The following is a 21,284-nucleotide window of genomic DNA, read 5'->3' as shown; positions in this document are numbered from 1 at the left end:
ACACGAAAGAGATTTACACTGCTCACACGATATTATGTTGCGCACTAAACAAACACATACATACAGTTACTATCGTTTCATCCAGAATCACTTTGACCTCCACACACCCTCTAGACAACCACACCATCGTTTCCAATTCATCAATTCAAAATACACTTCACCGTATTTCCTAAATTTCACATATTGTATTAAAGACACTAACCTCCATGGTATTCTTCGTAATTATGACCCCATAACCCAAATGTACATTTTCTGCCCCATCACCAAGACCTTCAACGCCGAAGAATCCCGACCCTTCCTTATCCCGCACGAATTCCTACAACCTATAGAAATCCCAATTTTAGAATTCATCCACAACACTAAATTTAACCACAAATTATATAACTTAATCCAAAACACACCTTATGAGTTTGCAGTAGGCACTGAAGAACTAACCACTATTAAGGCACTTCAATTGCTTTGGCCACTGTTTCAAACTAAAAATATCATCCGCATCTTAGCTAAACTACTAACAACTTCAGAACTAATTCACGACATCTTCCCCCACGGTTTTTTCCCCGACGACTAACAGGTAAGTATGAATTAAATGAATATAACTAACTAATTGAAATATTAAAAAACTCACCATTCTTTATTCATGTTTTCATTAGATTTTTAGCTTTCATCCGACAATCACCTACAAAAACCACAAAAGAAACAATAAAAATCACAATCTTCATCAAACAATTTTAAAAATTCTATTAATCTCCTACACTTATAAATTTCTAAATTTAATATCAATGCAATAAATTCATCTATAATCTTTTCCCCATAGCAGTAAATCTAATTATAATGAAAATTTGTAACTTAAAATTCCCCCATAACTAGCAGTAAATTTCCAAATTCTATGCAGTAAATTAATAAAATGCAATTGCAGTACTAACCTTTTGATATTTTCATTCATTCGCACAGAAATTCTATCCACACTCGCACAGCTCGCCCACGAAGAATTGTTTAAAATAATGAATTTCAGTTTCAAGTTTTCACACTCAACAACTCTAACATACAATAACATGTTTCAAACTTTCCTTTAACCCGGTTGGAAAGGAATCATATACTAAACAAAACTAACCAACGCAGCTTACTAAAAACCACAAATCATAGAATAACAGCATGACTTAGAAAAGGAAACCAACGGTACCCAAACCGGATTAACCTAGTTTAAAACTGGATAATTTATTCTTTTGAAGACTATTACAAAGTCTTAGAAAGAAATAATAAAACACAAAAAAGTCGAAAGACAAACCCATACCACAAACAATTTGCTTTTTGGAAAAAGTACATAACCAACAAGACATAAGTAAAACCACAACAAACCCAACATAAAACGTTGTCACATAACAGGACCCCTCACAAACACCGCATGAAATCATACTCCCACTCCTGGCCTAACCCACCAGGAAAGGACGTCCTGAGCATGCTCTATAGCCGGCCTAACCCACCGCGCTACATCCACGCTTTGTGACCACACCTTTATTTTTAATAAGAGCTACTCAAGGGTGAGTAACTCTTCAAAATAACCGAACTAAAACAAAAAGCTTTTGTGAAAACAAATAACTAAAATCATTATTAAAAAATATTAAACTAATAAAAGTTTTATAAAATGTAAAATCACATGATGCAATATATAGATCAGAATACAACACCAAGGACGAACATCAAAAGACAAGACGACCTCACTACACTCGAGAGAGAATGACCAACTACAATCGATATGCCGCTCACAATCACAACTCAAAGGATTTAGAGTACGACTTGACTTCGCAGAAAAGGACTTCATTGAACTAGACCAATGACCACCTCGATGTTCAAGTATACGTACAGATCCGAGTAACCAGGCATCCCCTCCACGCACAATCTCCACGCCATTCCCAAACTAGATCATACACAAAAGAAGTTCTCCACGCAGAACAGAAAAACCTGACATAGCCAACCATTCTGGAATCAGAATTGACTTTGTTGCAGAGACTCAGTCGTTGTCACAAGAAGAAACGAAAGAAAATTATGATGTTCGCCAAATACCAACGTCCATCATCCACCCTTGAATTACAGAAGAACTGTTCTAAAAAACTCTGTAAAACCCGGATGGGTGGAACCTGATCTAAACTATATTTTATGATTGGATAAATTAAATGTTTTACCAATGTAAAGTATTTAATATTAACCAATCATGATCCATCTAACTAACAACCCACTTATTTGTAAGTGCTGAAGTTACTTGTAATTTCAGCACCAGAGAGATTTGAATTTAACTTAGAAATTAGTTGGACTCTCCCGAGCACTTCAGCAGCCGCAATAAACCAGTATACCCTAGATCTATTGAGCCTAGCAGAGACTAGTTAAACAACCTGAGACTAGATAGTATAAGAGTAAGATTAGGATCGGTATTAGACTAAGAAGTTGCACGAATCTATCCGGCCGAAAATAAGATAGCGTGACGAGCAGACGGTGTACCCTATCCGAAATTACTCTATGAGTTACACTTCGGTCCTAACTCAACAGCAACGATGTTGTTAAAAATTTGTTTCTCGGGTGTTCGCAGTGTTAAACAACATTAACCCTGAGCTGAGCAAATGAGATGAACAAAAGCAATTTTTTTTACCTGTTCTTTTTAACAAGTAGTGTTTTCATATCTGTTGATGACTCATTGCAATCACAAGTCCTTATACAATTTAGCTACAAATAACTGATGATTGAAATTTTTGAACAAAAAGGTTTTCAACTCGACTGATAAAATTGAACAAATGGATAAAATTAGATATACGGGGAAAACTGATTAGTATTCAAATAGGTTTTTGTTTATCAATAATAGTCTAGCTTCAAGAATTTATAGCTTTTATTAGCTAAAACTCTGTTATCTTCATAACCTGTTGATAAAATGGCTGAAATTTGAGGCATCTAAAAATGAGGAGATGCAAATCCCATTAACACGAGTTCGAATTTAAGCTTTTTAAATGTTTTTTTTTTATGTTGATTGGAGAGATATTTGGACTATGCGTTAATTTCTATTCTATTTGTCTGTGTAGTGTAGCGGACCAATACGGATTATATTAGAATAAGAGTCTGCCTACTAATGTCCTAGGAGCCCCAAAGTCTGTCGACTGCCTTGCAATGCATTTCAGCGAGAGTAACATCCCCTTTTTCTAATTGAGCGCCTTATTTGAAGATCATCTGCTATCAATAGCAGGAGTATATTATGCAATAGGATCAAGCAGGGGCGGATTTCGGGGGAGGGAGGCGAGCAGACGCCCTTTCCGCTCAGCGATTCGACCCCCTGCGGGCGCAAATGATCCCCCCTTTGTAACCCCACTTTGAGATATCCACACGGACTCTAAAATATTCTAAAGGCGCCCCTGGCATCGATATTTAAAAGTTTGTGAGTATAGCGCGCGCCAAAAAACCGCAACTTTTTGGGTCAAAACTTTCCAAAAAGTGGCTAAAAACTTTCAAAACAGCCGACAAAATTTTCGAACACTTGAAAATCCGCCTCCTCGGGATAACCCTAGATCCGCTCCTGGGATGAAGACGCGAGTGCCTCTGACACCAAATAGTTGTTCCAAAAGAAACGGAAAGTTTGCATCTTGTAACTTATTAAATGCTCCAAACTTCGTCAATTTTCGACAAAATTAACAAAATTGGCGGAAAGAGGTTAAATCTTCAAATCTTCAAATGTTTCAGGCCTTTGAACGTGCCTGGAAAAAAATAATTTTTGCGAAAGAAAATGATCAAATTTTAAAATGAAATTTCAGCGATTTCAACGCACCAAATATCAGGTGCAGTATAAGAAATCTTGCAAATGTTAACCAATTATTTGGACTAACAAAATTGCCTCAATTCGATTTGGACTAATATTTAGATACTTTTTGCTCAAATAAGGCGTCAGATAGTTTTTGTGAATTAGTTACCTCGGAACCAATTATTTGTGAAACTTCAAACCACGTAGTTCCAAGAAATATGGTGCAGGCCAGATATTGTTTTAAATGAATGTTGTAACTTCGAATACTCCTGAATGAAAACGTTTAAAAATCAAAAATCAATTTGTCATTGTAGAATTAGCTAAACAGTAGAACAGAAACAAAAAATATCGTCAACAAATTTTCAAGTTAAATCTGTTGCAAGCGGAAAAAAAGTGAAAAACTTTGCACCGAAGTGAGCATGAGAATGTTTGTAAATCAAGAAAAAAACGGCCCACTGTGAAATTTGTAAATGATAATAATCGTAATGAAAAGTGTACACACGTCCCTTCGGAGATTTTCGGCAGCGACAATCAAGAAACGTGATGGAACGAGCGATAAATGTTCAGAATAGCAATGGACGAAGCAATGATGACAATTATTCCGTCCTAGGCGTAAGAACAATTGATGATCAAACGGTTTAGAGACCAAGAACTTATTCAACATAGGTTTATGCTGCCACTGTTTGTAAATATGAACATATCTGTAAATTAAGCCAGCGCAGTGAGTTTTATCAGGCAAAATATGCCGCATGAATTGAAGCTAAGATCCTAAATTTGAAAAATTACGCAGTATTTTAGCAAAATTATGCAATTTTTGGATCAAAAATCTCTGCTGCGGATTCGCAGACGACACAATTAACATCTTGAGAACAGCATTATCAGGACCAAATGATTAGGTGTGTTCGCCATTTTCCACCAATTTGAATTACAAGAAGATATGAAAAAATAACTTTGGGAATGGACAATATCCCAAAGCTGGAAAGAGAAACTAGAGAGAAAAAAATTGCTCAACCGATCTGTTCTATCAGCCATCCACCGGGCAGAGTAAGTCACATAACATAAGCCTTTTATCATATCAAATTTTCAAGAAACTTAAATTCCTCTTCAACAGAATTGCTAAGATACCTTTGATCAAAGTATAACCCATTTCGTTTTTATTTTAAGTCCAGTGCAAGCAAAAAGCAGAAGATTTCCTTTACACCTAGACTTAGAAGTAAATGAAGAATTGAAAAGAATAGAGACAAAAAGTTATATAGAGAAACTTGAAAAATCCGAAAAAGATTGTTTTGTTAGCCCAAATGATATCCCAATAAGGAAAAACGGTTCCATTGGTTTGGAATTAGGCTCGAAATTAAAACACAATCAGAATTTTAAACACAAAACACCAGATACCAATCGCTCACGAACTGCTAGAAATTGTAGCAAAACAATAGTCGGAAAACCCGTCGAACATGTTTTGTTCAGCAACCTAGATCTTAAAAATGACCACTTTCAAGTCAGATTTTGTGACACAAGAAGTAAACAACAGTATGAGCTTAGCATTTTGAGCGGAGACAAAACGGGCACGTACAGATTCTCAACTGGAGTTGTTAGACTTGGCGATATGCCAAAAGACTTTCAAAGAGTCATGGGCTCATTTTATGCGACACCTTTTACATATTGATGTATAGCTGACATGATAAATGCCTCAAAGGTAAATTTGAAGAACATAAAGCTATTGTTAATCAAAGACTCGAGTTTTAGACGAAACAAAATGCAAAATAAGTGGGCAAAATGTACATTTTTTAATGAAAAAAATGACTTGCAATTTCTTGAAGCCGCTTTACGACGGTTGGATTGAAAAGCAGACGCAATAAAAAAAAACTAAGCGAGCAAGAATCAGTTCAGAACTTCGCTCCTTTTTCGATTTCATAAGCCAATACGACATAATTACTCCGAAGCTTTCAAGTCTTAATTCCCCACTCCGACCTTTTTTAATAGAAAAAATTGGTGTACCATTGGGATATTGATTACATACTTCCATTTAAAAAGCTATAAGTTGAATTTGTTAAAATCACGGCGAATAGCCCTTTCAATATCGAAAAATATATTTAAGAAGGACGCCTCACACAACGGATTGGAAGTTTTTCAAATTTTCAAAATTTTTCTTTGCTTTAGAAAAAAAATTGAATTTATATAATAAAAAACATTAGGCCAACGGGTTAAATGACAGGGCATCATTTTTTTTGACGTGATTCGCTAAAAACGTTGAAGGTGACGCTTTAGGATAAGTAATATTTTCAATTTCTGAGTCATAAAGGTAACTTCCAAAATATTCTGAGGCCCTTGCAATACCTAAAAGCTAGTCAGTTCAATGCTGCTTTCAAGTCCTGACGCAAAATCAATTGTTATGCACTCTCACCTTGGAATTGTTGGTTCTCAATTTTAAGGGGAGTGTGCATAACAGTGGTCTGAATTACTCCACCAATAAAAGGGAACAATAAGGCGTAGTATGAGCCTCAAAACACTTTGGAAAAAAACGTTTGAATTAGTTTGAGAATATCACAGATCATAAAGCGTCACTTTCTGCTCTTTCCTCGAGTCACAGAAAAAAACTGACTTATAAAAGTTTGAACCTTTGGCTTAAAAGTCGCTACCTATAATTATAAAAATTTTCAAAGACTAGGTCAAATCATGGGTCTCACTAAGTTTTTATCTACACTTTATTCGGGAAAAGATCTACCAGTTCTACTTTTTTCCATTACGACGTCGAATTTGTCGTAGTCTCAAAAGACGAAATTCGGAATATTTCAAGAAACAATAATTACAATAATTCTGTAAACCAAAATTTTGTACCTGGACCGTCGTTCGAGGTGAAAAGTAAATCGCAATGACCCGTCAGAACTGTTGCTACTATTTTTACTTGCAGTGCTCAGTGACTCAAAATTTGAAATAATCCTTACGCCAGATCAGACAGAAAATTGTTTTTTGCAAATTTTGTTACCCCTTGATAAATCAGTTCAGTTTCAAAAAACACATCATTTAGAGATAAATTTATCCTTCATTTCATAATGTTGAATATACACTTTAGTCTGTGAAAAAACAAACGGATTGGAAAAATGCAAAAATTTTCGAACCCATAGTAATTGTCCCAAAGGAAAAAAACATCGCTCTTAAGTTCAAAGATATTTTTTTTATCTAAGGAGTATTCCTCCTTAATAAATTTTACAGGCTAGATTATCATTACCAGTATTACTTTTAATTCCTGAAAACATTTGTTGAAGAAAACCATTTCGAATTATGACCAAAGGCGACGAAATCATTTGAGACTTAACTTTGACAATCAAAAGCGGTCGTCCAATGGAAATGCACGGATCATATATTAAAATCTTCAAGAAGTACCTCCACGTCTAGGTCGCTCTACTTTTCAAGGACAATAAGCTAGTTGTACCGGCAAGTGTTCGGGGAGTTTCAGTTCAATGCTTCATGAGATGCATCCCGGCCAGTCTGGGGGAGGGGGTATTTCTTGAAGGAAAAAATTTGGTGGCTCCCTATTGTTGAGAAACTACCACCATTTCAAGTCTCGCAATCAGTGCTTAACAATCCTCAAAGTTTTGTTGGGACAATAACACACGGCTAAACTTCCGGATTTGAAATTATACATCGCCGGACCTTTGGACGCTTTTTGGGGAACAAAGAAATATGCATTTGTTTGTATCGATTGCTTTACTAAAATCCCTTTCGCCAATATAGTTAACAGGGAACTTCCAGTTCAATTATTACATTTTAAAACAACTATTGCCATCAGAAAGGAGTTCCTAAGGAGAAATGGGGATTCCTATGTTAATATTTCAAGAAAACCATCGTCGACTCAGCTAAACACACGGTTACGCTCGAGAATGGTACAGTTTTTGAAATCAGAACTAGGTTTTAAAAGCAAAAATTTAGCTGGAAAAAGTTTCCACCAAAAAACGGTCGCCGCCAAAACAGATTTCAAGAACCACATCCGAACGGATGACTTCATACTCAAGTAAAACAGTCACAATATCTAGCAATTTTCAGATGCCAGCTAAAACAATCGTCATTCCCGATCACCTCGTTACATTTCAGCTCTTCCTCATCAATTAATCTTGATTTTTGAGATGAGACTACTTTGACGACGTCTCGAGGATTCAAGCCCATATTTGCAACAACCGCGAAAGTACATCGAACCTAAATCTTAACCTCGATTTATGTTTTGCAGTTGCAGACAAAATTACTCAGAATGACTCAGTCCCTTCTAGCGGACCGGAGGTCGTCCAATTGTTTTCCAAGCCAGAAACGATTGACAATAGAGGATCAAATGCTGACACGATACAAACTGACAGCTGTCCAGAGGACCCATCGGCCATCTTCATCTAAGCAAGGCCATCTTGACCACGAAGAAATGAGGAACTCACCAATTTTTTCGGCGAGGGAAGATTTGTGAACGGGGTCTCAAAAAACGTTTAGACCTAACGAACATAGTTTTGAATGTTAGCACTACAGCTTACTCACCTGCAGCGTGTTTTTTATATTTTTTACCATCAGATTTCCTAATAGCGTTGACAAACTAGCAACCAAGAGGAGCTCTGTTAGGTAAGAAAATTTTTAATTGAGCCTCTAACCGCACAACCCCGTTGGGAACGATACAATCAACTTCTATCCAACTAACACTAGACAGTACTCCCGAGAAAATTATTTTCTTTAAACCTCCCAAAAAACTCTTTAAAACTTTCAATTAGTTTTATCGAAGTTTCTCATCTAATTTCTATATTTTGTGTGCAGATAATTGTATTTATATTTGGTTTAGCATAAAAACCATCCAGTAAATTCTGTAAACTCACCACTTTTTTACGTTGCTGCCATTTTTGTACATCCAATTTTCAAGTGCAGATACATTATTTCCTAAATTTACCCCAGTTTGTTCCTTGTGCAGTCTGTAATTTTTATCCACTCTACGTTGAAGGTAAAATGGAGGTATATGGAATTTGTATTTGTTTGTTTGTAATTTTAAACTTTTGCCTGTGAAGAATGTGTTGATTTTTTTGTTAATATCTATTTTTAACCTCGGTTTTGATTTGATACTAGTCAATCATCAGGATGAATCGTCCAACGGTCGATCAATCTTTGTTCGTGCTAATTTAGAACAGACATTTTAGCTCAACTGTTTTTTCGTTTGTTGTATCTTTAGTTAAAGTACAAAGATTGTACTAAGTAAGAACATCTTAGTGGTCTTTACATCAGAGAGGGAAAAGACATAGAACAACCAAAATTATAAATGAGTGCAAATGATAGTGTACCCCTTTTTTTTGAAAGCAAGAAATTCAAGCAACAAAACATTTAAATCAGTGATTTTTACACCGATGAAAATGAAAAACCATTTCGTCTGAATCGTTGATGGCACACAATTTGAGATATATATTTTTTCGCGGAATGTAGGTGTGATCCGTCGGCTGCTGGATGAAAAATCTTGGATGGTCAGGAATAGCCGAAATTGACGAGCGCTCACTCAGAAGCGCTTGTCGATACAAACTGACAGCTCTCCAGAGGACTCATTGGCCATCTTCATCTTAGCACGGCCATCCTGCCCAAGAAGAAACGCGGAACCACCATTGTTTTCGGCGAGCGCAGATTTGTGAAGGAGGTCTCAAAAAAAACTACTCGGCCCAACGAACATAGTTTTTGATGTAAGCACTCCAGCTAACTCACCATCATTTTTCACCATCAAATTTTTTAATACCGTTGACAAAATAGCAACCAAGAGCAACTCTTAGCAAAAACCTTTTTAATTGACCCTCTAACAGCACAACCCCTTTGGGAACGATACAATCAAAATTTGTCCAACTAACATTACACAATACTCCCGAGAAAATTATTTTCTTTATACCTCCCAAAAGACCGGTTAACGAGAAAGAGTCAGACACCTCAAATAAAATTTTGTCAATATCGACTCGGATGTGAAAAAAAGATTGAGAAAATTGCATTTCCAGTTTCATTGAACAATTTCCACAAAAAATTCTTTTAAACTTTCATTTAGTTTTATCGAAGTTTCTCTTCTAAATTCTATATTTTGTGTGCGGATATTTGTATTTATATTTGGCTTAGCATAAAAACCATCCAGTAAATTCTGTAAACTCACCCCTTTTTTACGTTGTTGCCATTTTTTTACATCCAATTTTCAAGTGCAGATAAATTATTTCCTAAATTTACCCCAGTTTGTTCCTTGTGCAGTCTGTAATTTTTGTTTATTCTACGTTGAAGGTAAAATGGAGGTATATGGAATTTATATTTGTTTGTTTGTAAATTTAAATTTTTCCCTGTGAAGAATGTGTTGATTTTATTGTTAATCTCTGTTTTTAACCTCGGATTTGATTTAATACTAGTCAATCATCAGGATGAATCGTCCAACGGTCGATCAAGCTTTGTTCGTGCTAATTTAGAACAGACATTTTAGCTCAACTGTTTTTTTGTTTGTTGTATCTTTAGTTAAAGTGCAAAAATTGTACTAAGTAAGAACATCTTAGTGGTCTTTACATCAGAGAGGGAAAAGACATAGAACAACCAGAATTATAAATGAGTGCAAACGATAGTGTACCACTTATTTCTTTGAAAGCAAGAAGTTCAAGCAACAAAACATTTAAATCAGTGACTTTTACACGGCTGCTGGATGGAAAATCTTGGATGGTCAGGAATAGCCGAAATTGACGAGCGCTCACTCAGAAGCGCTCGTCGATACAAACTGACAGCTCTCCAGAGGACCCATTGGCCATCTTCATCTAAGCAAGGCCATCCTGACCAAGAAGAAACGCGGAACCACCACTTTTTTCGGCGAGCGCAGATTTGTGAAGCAGGTCTCAAAAAAAACTACTCGGCCCAACGAACATAGTTTTTGATGTAAGCACTCCAGCTTACTCACCATCATTTTTCACCATCAAATTTTTTAATACCGTTGACAAACTAGCAACCAAGAGCAACTCTTAGCAAAAAACTTTTTAACTGACCCTCTAACAGCACAACCCCGTTGGGAACGATACAATCAAAATCTGTCCAACTAACATTACACAAAACTCCCGAGAAAATTATTTTTTTTATACCTCCCAAAAGACCGGTTAACGAGAAAGAGTCAGACACCTCAAAAAATTTTTTGTCAAACATCGACTCGGATGTGAAAAAAAGATGAGAAAGTTGCATTTCCAGTTTCATTAAACGATTTCCACAAAAAATTCTTTTAAACTTTCATTTAGTTTTATCGAAGTTTCCCTTCTAAATTCTATTTTTTGTGTGCGGATATCTGTATTTAGATTTGATTTATTTCAGATACCATCCAGTAAGTTCTGTAAACTCAACTTTCGTTTTACGTTGCTGCTTTTTTTGTACATCCAATTTTCAAGTACAGATACATAATTTCCTCAATTTCACCCCAGTTTGTTCATTTTGCAGTCTGTAAATTTTATCCACTCTACGTTGAAGGTAAAATGGAGATATATGGAATTTGTATTTGTTTGTTTGTAATTTTAAAACTTTTCCTTACAAAGAATGTGTTGATTTTTTTGTTAATATCTATTTTTAACCTCGGTTTTGATTTGATACAAGTCAATCATCAGCATTAATCGTCCAACGGTCGATCATCTTTAATTCAGAACAGACATTTTAGTTCAACATTTTTTTCATTTGTTGTATCTTTAGTTAAAGTACAAAGATTGTACTAAGTAAAAACATCTTAGTGTTTATTACATCAGAGTTGGAAAAGTCATAAAACAACCAAAATTATAAATGAGTGCAAATGATACTGTACCACTTATTTCTTTGAAAGCAAGAAATTCAAGCAACAAAACATTTAAATCAGTGACTTTTACACCGATGAAAATGAAAAACCATTTCGTCTGAATCGTTGATGGCACACAATTTGGGATATATATTTTTTCGCGGAATAGAGGTATGATCCGTCGGCTGCTGGATGGAAAATCTTGGATAGTCAGGAATAGCCGAAATTGACGAGCGATCACTCAGAAGCGCTCGTCGATACAAACTGACAGCTGTCCAGAGGACCCATCGGCCATCTTCATCTAAGCAAGGCCATCTTGACCACGAAGAAATGAGGAACCCACCAATTTTTTCGGCGAGGGAAGATTTGTGAACGAGGTCTCAAAATTTTTAGGCCTAACGAACATAGTTTTGAATGTTAGCACTACAGCTTACTCACCTGCAGCGTGTTTTTTATAATTGTTACCATCAGATTTCCTAATAGCGTTGACAAACTAACAACCAAGAGGAGCTCTGTTAGGTAAGAAAATTTTTAATTGACCCTCTAACCGCACAACCCCGTTGGGAACGATACAATCAACTTCTGTCCAAATAACACTAGACAGTACTCCCGAGAAAAATATTTTTTTTATACCTCCCAAAAGACCGGTTAAAGAGAACGAATCAGACACCTCAAATAAAATTTTGTCAAACATCGACTCGGATGTGAAAAAAAGATGAGAAAGTTGCATTTCCAGTTTCATTAAACGATTTCCACAAAAAATTGTTTTAAGCTTTCATTTAGTTTTATCGAAGTTTCTCTTCAAAATTCTATATTTTGTGTGCGAATATTTGTAATTAGATTTGATTTTTTTCAGATACCATCCAGTAAGTTCTGTAAACTCAACCTTTGTTTTACGTTGCTGCGTTTTTTGTACATCCAATTTTCAAGTGCAGATACATAATTTCCTCAATTTCACCCCAGTTTGTTCATTGGGCAGTCTGCAATTTTTATCCACTCTACGTTGAAGGTAATATGGAGATATATTGAATTTGTATTTGTTTGTTTGTAAATTTAAAACTTTTCCTTACAAAGAATGTGTTGATTTTTTTTGTTAATATCCATTTTAACCTCGGTTTTGATTTGATACAAGTCAATCATCAGCATTAATCGTCCAACGGTCGATCATTCTTTGTTCGTGTTAATTCAGAACAGACATTTTAGTTCAACATTTTTTTCATTTGTTGTAACTTTAGTTAAAGTACAAAGGTTGTACTAAGTAAAAACATCTTAGTGTTTATTACACAAGAGAGGGAAAAGTCATAGAACAACCAGAATTATAAATGAGTGCAAATAATACTGTACCACTTATTTCTTTGAAAGCAAGAAATTCAAGCAACAAAACATTTAAATCAGTGATATTTACACCGATGAAAATGAAAAACCATTTCGTCTGAATTGTTGATGGAACACAATTTGAGATATATATATTTTTTGCGGAATAGAAGTGTAATCCGTCGGCTGCTGGATGGAAAATCTTGGATGGTCAGGAATTGCTGAAATTGACGAGCGATCACTCAGAAGCGCTCGTCGATACAAACTGACAGCTGTCCAGAGGACCCATCGGCCATCTTCATCTAAGCAAGCCCATCTTGACCACGAAGAAATGAGGAACCCACCAATTTTTTCGGCGAGGGAAGATTTGTGAACGAGGTCTCAAAATTCTTAGGCCTAACGAACATTGTTTTGAATGTTAGCACTACAGCCTACTCACCTGCAGCGTGTTTTTTATAATTGTTACCATCAGATTTCCTAATAGCGTTGACAAACTAACAACCAAGAGGAGCTCTGTTAGGTAAAGAAAATTTTTAATTGACCCTCTAACCGCACAACCCCGTTGGGAACGATACAATCAATTTCTGTCCAACTAACACTAGACAGTACTCCCGAGAAAATTATTTTCTTTATACCTCCCAAAAGACCGGTTAACGAGAAAGAGTCAGACACCTCAAAAAAAATTTTGTCAAACATCGACTCGGATGTGAAAAAAAGATGAGAAAGTTGCATTTCCAGTTTCACTAAACGATTTCCACAAAAAATTCTTTTGAACTTTCATTTAGTTTTATCGAAGTTTCTCTTCTAAATTCTACATTTTGTGTGGGGATATTTGTATTTAGATTTGATTTATTTCAGATACCATCCAGTAAGTTCTGTAAACTCAACCTTTGTTTTACGTTGCTGCGTTTTTTGTACATCCAATTTTCAAGTGCAAATACATAATTTCCTCAATTTCACCCCAGTTTGTTCATTGTGCAGTCTGTTATTTTTATCCTTTCTACGTTGAAGGTAAAATGGAGATATATGTGATTTGTATTTGTTTGTTTGTAAATTTAAAACATTTCCTTACAAAGAATGTGTTGATTTTTTTGTTAATATCTATTTTTAACCTCGGTTTTGATTTGATACAAGTCAATCATCAGCATTAATCGTCCAACGGTCGATCATTCTTTGTTCGTGTTAATTCAGAACAGACATTTTAGTTCAACTGTTTTTTCGTTTGTTGTATCTTTAGTTAAAGTACAAAGATTGTATTAAGTAAGAACATCTTAGTGGTCTTTACATCAGAGAGGGAAAAGACATAGAACAATCAGAATTATAAATGAGTGCAAATGATAGTGTACCACTTATTTCTTTAAAAGCAAGAAACTCACGCAACAAAACATTTAAATCAGTGATTTTTACACCGATGAAAATGAAAAACCATTTCGTCTGAATCATTGATGGCACACAATTTGAGATATATATTTTTTCGCGGATTAGAGGTATGATCCGTCGGCTGCTGGATGGAAAATCTTGGATGGTCAGGAATAGCCGAAATTGAAGAGCGATCACTCAGAAGCGCTCGTCGATACAAACTGACAGCTGTCCAGAGGACCCATCGGCCATCTTCCTCTAAGCAAGGCCATCTTGACCACGAAGAAATGAGGAACCCACCAATTTTTTCGGCGAGGGAAGATTTGTGAACGAGGTCTCAAAATTGACAAACTAACAACCAAGAGGAGCTCTGTTAGGTAAGAAAATTTTTAATTGACCCTCTAACCGCACAACCCCTTTGGGATCGATACAGTCAACTTCTGTCCAACTAACACTAGACAGTACTCCCGAGAAAAATATTTTCTCTATACCTCCCAAAAGACCGGTTAAAGAGAAAGAGTCAGACACCTCAAATAAAATTTTGTCAAACATCGACTCGGATGTGAAAAAAAGATGAGAAAGTTGCATTTCCAGTTTCATTAAACGATTTCCACAAAAAATTCTTTTAAGCTTACATTTAGTTTTATCGAAGTTTCTCTTGTAAATTCTATATTTTGTGTGCGGATATTTGTTTTTAGATTTGATTTATTTCAGATACCATGCAGTAAGTTCTGTAAACTCAACCTTTGTTTTACGTTGCTGCGTTTTTTGTACATCCAATTTTGAAGTGCAGATACATAATTTCCTCAATTTACCCCAGTTTGTTCCTTGTGCAGTCTGTAATTTTTGTTTATTCTACGTTGAAGGTAAAATGGAGGTATATGGAATTTGTATTTGTTTGTTTGTAAATTTAAATTTTTCCCTGTGAAGAATGTGTTGGTTTTTTGTTAATGTCTAATTTTAACCTCGGATTTGATTTGATACTAGTCAATCAACAGGATGAATCGTCCAACGGTCGATCAATCTTTGTTCGTGCTAATTTAGAACAGACATTTTAGCTCAACTGTTTTTTCGTTTGTTGTATCTTTAATTAAAGTAGAACAATTGTACTAAGTAAGAACATCTTAGTGGTCTTTACATCAGAGAGGGAAAAGACATAGAACAACCAGAATTATAAATGAGTGCAAATGATAGTGTACCACTTATTTCTTTGAAAGCAAGAAATTCAAGCAACAAAACATTTAAATCAGTGATTTTTACACCGATGAAAATGAAAAACCATTTCGTCTGAATCGTTGATGGCACACAATTTGAGATATATATTTTTTCGCGGAATGTAGGTATGATCCGTCGGCTGCTGGATGAAAAATCTTGGATGGTCAGGAATAGCCGAAATTGATGAGCGCTCACTCATAAGCGCTCGTCGATACAAACTGACAGCTCTCCAGAGGACCCATTGGCCATCTTCATCTAAGCAAGGCCATCCTGACCAAGAAGAAACGCGGAACCACCATTTTTTTCGGCGAGCGCAGATTTATGAAGGAGGTCTCAAAAAAAAACTACTCGGCCCAACGAACATAGTTTTTGATGTAAGCACTCCAGCTTACTCACCATCATTTTTCACCATAAAAATTTTTAATACCGTTGACAAACTAGCAACCAAGAGCAACTCTTAGCAAAAAATTTTTTAATTGACCCTCTAACAGCACAACCCCGTTGGGAACGATACAATCAAAATCTCTCCAACTAACAATACACAATACTCCCGAGAAAATTATTTTCTTTATACCTCCCAAAAGACCGGTTAACGAGAAAGAGTCAGACACCTCATATGAAGTTTTGTCAAACATCGACTCGGATGTGAAAAAAAGATGAGAAAGTTGCATTTCCAGTTTCATTAAACAATTTCCACAAAAAATTCTTTTAAACTTTCATTTAGTTTTATCGAAGTTTCTCATCTAATTTCTATATTTTGTGTGCAGATAATTGTATTTATATTTGGTTTAGCATAAAAACCATCCAGTAAATTCTGTAAACTCACCACTTTTTTACGTTGCTGCGTTTTTTGTACATCCAGTTTTCAAGTACAGATACATAATTTCCTCAATTTCACCCCAGTTTGTTCCTTTTGCAATCTGTAATTTTTATCCACTCTAAGTTGAAGGTAAAATAGAGATAAATGGAATTTGTATTTGGTTGTTTGTAAATTTAAAACTTTTCCTTACAAAGAATGTGTTGATTTTTTTGTTAATATCTATTTTTAACCTCGGTTTTGATTTGATACAAGTCAATCATCAGCATTAATCGTCCAACGGTCGATCATTCTTTGTTCGTGTTAATTCAGAACAGACATTTTAGTTCAACATTTTTTTCATTTGCTGTATCTTTAGTTAAAGTACAAAGATTGTACTAAGTAAAAACATCTTAGTGTTTATTACATCAGAGAGGGAAAAGTCATAGAACAACCAGAATTATAAATGAGTGCAAATGATACTGTACCACTTATTTCTTTGAAAGCAAGAAATTCCAGCAACAAAACTTTAAATCAGCGACTTTTACACCGATGAAAATGAAAAACCATTTCGTCTGAATCGTTGATGGCACACAATTTGGGATATATATTTTTTCGCGGAATAGAGGTATGATCCGTCGGCTGCTGGATGGAAAATCTTGGATGGTCAGGAATAGCCAAAGTTGACGAGCGATCACTCAGAAGCGCTCGTCGATACAAACTGACAGCTGTCCAGAGGACCCATCGGCCATCTTCATCTAAGCAAGGCCATCTTGACCACGAAGAAATGAGGAACCCACCAATGTTTTCGGCGAGGGAAGATTTGTGAACGATGTCTCAAAATTCTTAGGCCTAATAGTTTTGAATGTTAGCACTACAGCTTACTCACCTTCAGCGTGTTTTTTATAATTGTTACCATCAGATTTCCTAATAGCGTTGACAAACTAACAACCAAGAGGAGCTCTGTTAGGTAAGAAAATTTTTAATTGACCCTCTAACCGCACAACCCCGTTGGGAAAGATACAATCAACTTCTGTCCAAATAACACTAGACAGTTTTTCCGAGAAAAACATTTTCTTTATACCTCCCAAAAGACCGGTTAAAGAGAAAGAGTCAGACACTTCAAATAAAATTTTGTCAAACATCGACTCGGATGTGAAAAAAAGATGAGAAAGTTGCATTTCCAGTTTCATTAAACGATTTCCACAAAAAATTCTTTTGAGCTTACATTTAGTTTTATCGAAGTTTCTCTTGTAAATTCTATATTTTGTGTGCGGATATTTGTTTTTAGATTTGATTTATTTCAGATACCATGCAGTAAGTTCTGTAAACTCAACCTTTGTTTTACGTTGCTGCGTTTTTTGTACATCCAATTTTGAAGTGCAGATACATAATTTCCTCATTTTCGCCCCAGTTTGTTCATTGTGCAGTCTGTAATTTTTATCCACTCTACGTTGAAGGTAATATGGAGATATATGGTATTTGTATTTGCTTGTTTGTAAATTTAAAACTTTTTCTTTCAAAGAATGCGTTAATTTTTTTGTTAATATCTATTTTTAACCTCGGTTTTGATTTGATACAAGTCAATCATCAGCATTAATCGTCCAACGGTCGATCATTCTTTGTTCGTGTTAATTCAGAACAGACATTTTAGTTCAATATTTTTTTCATTTGTTGTATCTTTAGTTAAAGTACAAAGATTGTAAAAAGTAAAAACATCTTAGTGTTTATTACACAAGAGACGGAAAAGTCATAGAACAACCAGAATTATAAATGAGTGCAAATGATACTGTACCACTTATTTCTTTGAAAGCAAGAAATTCAAGCAACAAAACATTTAAATCAGTGATTTTTACACCGATGAAAATGAAAAACCATTTCGTCTGAATCGTTGATGGCACACAATTTGAGATATATATTTTTTCGCGGAATAGAAGTATGATCCGTCGGCTGCTGGATGGAAAATCTTGGATGGTCAGGAATAGCCGAAATTGACGAGCGATCACTCAGAAGCGCTCGTCGATACAAACTGACAGCTGTCCAGAGGACCCATCGGCCATCTCCATCTAAACAAGCCCATCTTGACCACGAAGAAATGAGGAACCCACCAATTTTTTCGGCGAGGGAAGATTTGTGAACGAGGTCTCAAAATTCTTAGGCCTAACGAACATAGTTTTGAATGTTAGCACTACAGCCTACTCACCTGCAGCGTGTTTTTTATAATTGTTACCATCAGATTTCCTAATAGCGTTGACAAACTAACAACCAAGAGAAGCTCTGTTAGGTAAGAAAATTTTTGATTGACCCTCTAACCGCACAACCCCGTTGGGAACGATACAATCAACTTCTGTCCAACTAACACTAGACAGTACTCCCGAGAAAAATATTTTCTTTATACCTCCCAAAAGACCGGTTAAAGAGAAAGAGTCAGACACCTCAAATAAAATTTTGTCAAACATCGACTCGGATGTGAAAAAAGATGAGAAAGTTGCATTTCCAGTTTCATTAAACGATTTCCACAAAAATTTTTTTTGAACTTTCATTTAGTTTTATCGAAGTTTCTCTTCTAAGTTCTACATTTTGTCTGCGGATATTTGTATTTAGATTTGATTTATTTCAGATACCATCCAGTAAGTTCTGTAAACTCAACCTTTGTCTTACGTTGCTGCGTTTTTTGTACATCCAATTTTCAAGTGCAGATACATAATTTCCTCAATTTCACCCCAGTTTGTTCATTGTGCAGTCTGTAATTTTTATCCACTCTACGTTGAAGGTAATATGGATATATATATGGAATTTGTATTTGGTTGTTTGTAAATTTAAAACTTTTCCTTACAAAGAATGTGTTGATTTTTTTGTTAATATCTATTTTTAACCTCGGTTTTGATTTGATACAAGTCAATCATCAGCATTAATCGTCCAACGGTCGATCATTCTTTGTTCGTGTTAATTCAGAACAGACATTTTAGTTCAACATTTTTTTCATTTGCTGTATCTTTAGTTAAAGTACAAAGATTGTACTAAGTAAAAACATCTTAGTGTTTATTACATCAGAGAGGGAAAAGTCATAGAACAACCAGAATTATAAATGCGTGCAAATGATACTGTACCATTTATTTCTTTGAAAGCAAGTAATTCAAGCAACAAAACATTTAAATCAGTGATTTTTACACCGATGAAAATGAAAAACCATTTCGTCTGAATCGGTGATGGCACACAATTTGAGATATATATTTTTTCGCGGAATAGAGGTATGATCCATCGGCTGCTGGATGGAAAATCTTGGATGGTCAGGAATAGCCGAAATTGACGAGCGATCACTCAGAAGCGCTCGTCGATACAAACTGACAGCTGTCCAGAGGACCCATCGGCCATCTTCATCTAAGCAAGGCCATCTTGACAACGAAGAAATGAGAAACCCACCAATTTTTTCGGCGAGGGAAGATTTATGAACGAGGTCTCAAAATTCTTAGGCCTAACGAACATAGTTTTGAATGTTAGCACTACAACTTACTCACCTGCAACGTGTTTTTTATAATTGTTACCATCAGATTTCCTAATAGCGTTGACAAACTAACAACCAAGAGGAGCTCTGTTAGGTAAGAAAGTTTTTAATTGACCCTCTAACCACACAACCCCGTTGGGAACGATACAATCAACTTCTGTCCAACTAACACTAGAAAGTACTCCCGAGAAAAATATTTTCTTTATACCTCCCAAAAGACCGGTTAAAGAGAAAGAGTCAGACACCTGAAATAAAAATTTGTCAACCATCGACTCGGGTGTGAAAAAAATATTAGAAGGTTGCAATTCCAGTTTCATTAGACTATTTTGACAAAAAATTCTTTAAAATTTTCAATTACTTTTATCGAACTTTCTCTTCTAATTTCTATATTTTGTGTGCAGATAATTGTATTTATATTTGGTTTAGCAAAAAAAAAATTCAGTAAATTCTGTAAACTCACTCCTTTTTTACGTTGCTGCCTTTTTTGTTCATCCAATTTTCAAGTGCATATACATTATTTTCTAAATTTACCCCAGTTTGTTCCTTGTGCAGTCTGTAATTTTTGTTCATTCTACGTTGAAGGTAAAATAGAGGTATATGAAATTTGTATTTGTTTGTTTAAAAATTTAAATTTTTCCCTGTGAAGAATGTGTTGATTTTTTTGTTAATCTCTATTTTTAACCTCGGTTTTGATTTGATACTAGTCAATCATCAGCATGAATCGTCCAACGGTCGATCATTCTTTGTTCGTGTTAATTTAGAACAGACATTTTAGCTCTACTGTTTTTTCGTTTGTTGTATCATTAGTTAAAGTACAAAGATTGTACTAAGTTAGAACATCTTAGTGGTCCTTACATCAGAGAGGGAAAAGACATAGCAAAGACAGAATTATAAATGAGTGCAAATGATACTGTACCACTTATTTCTTTGAAAGCAAGAAATTAAAGCAACATCAGTGATTTTTACACCAATTAAATTGATAAACCATTTCGTCTGAATCGTTGATGGCACACAATTTGAGATATAAATTTTTTCGCGGAATGTAGTTATGATCCGTCGGCTGCTGGATGAAAAATTTTGGATGGTCAGGAATAGCCGAAATTGAAGAGCGATCACTCAGAAGCGTTCGTCGATACAAACTGACAGCTCTCCAGAGGACCCATTGGCCATCTTCATCTAAGCAATGCCATCCTGCTTAGATTTTTTGCTGGGCTCTCCAGAGGACCCATTGGCCATCTTCATCTAAGCAATGCCATCCTGACCAAGAAGAAACGCGGAACCATCATTTTTTTCGGCGAGCGCAGATTTGTGAAGGAGGTCTCAAAAAAAACTTTTAGGCCCAACGAACATAGTTTTTGATGTAAGCACTCCAGCTTACTCACCTGCAGCGTGTTTTTTGTATTTTTCACCATCAAATTTTTTAATACCGTTGACAAACTAGCAACCAAGAGCAACTCTTAGCAAAAACCTTTTTAATTGACCCTCTAACAGCACAACCCCTTTGGGAACGATACAATCAAAATCTGTCCAACTAACATTACACAAAACTCCCGAG

The 21,284-nt window shown here is 35.5% G+C and overlaps 3 protein-coding genes across 4 annotated transcripts in view; 2 read left to right on the top strand and 1 right to left on the bottom strand.

Moving 5' to 3' along the window:
* LOC134854321 (protein rogdi homolog) overlaps positions 1 to 21,284 on the top strand; it is a 438,231-nt gene that overhangs the window by 221,280 nt on the left and 195,667 nt on the right. The window contains exon 1 of one of the 2 annotated variants that reach the window (XM_063870531.1): positions 3,625 to 3,636. The exons of the other annotated variant lie outside the window; for it this stretch is intronic. The gene's annotated coding sequence lies outside the window, so the exon portion shown is untranslated. Of the gene's footprint in view, positions 1 to 3,624; positions 3,637 to 21,284 lie in introns of those variants that run through there. 2 annotated transcript variants of the gene reach the window in all.
* The window catches only part of LOC134854318 (E3 ubiquitin-protein ligase RNF14-like), a 360,494-nt gene that overhangs the window by 156,032 nt on the left and 183,178 nt on the right, over positions 1 to 21,284 (bottom strand). The gene's annotated exons all lie outside the window — the stretch shown is intronic.
* The window catches only part of LOC134854315 (uncharacterized), a 315,313-nt gene that overhangs the window by 221,278 nt on the left and 72,751 nt on the right, over positions 1 to 21,284 (top strand). The window lies entirely within an intron of this gene.

This window comes from Symsagittifera roscoffensis, chromosome 9 (genome assembly GCF_963678635.1).
Source record: "Symsagittifera roscoffensis chromosome 9, txSymRosc1.1, whole genome shotgun sequence".
Lineage (NCBI taxonomy): Eukaryota > Metazoa > Xenacoelomorpha > Acoela > Convolutidae > Symsagittifera > Symsagittifera roscoffensis.
This window is presented reverse-complemented; position numbering and strand designations above follow the sequence as displayed.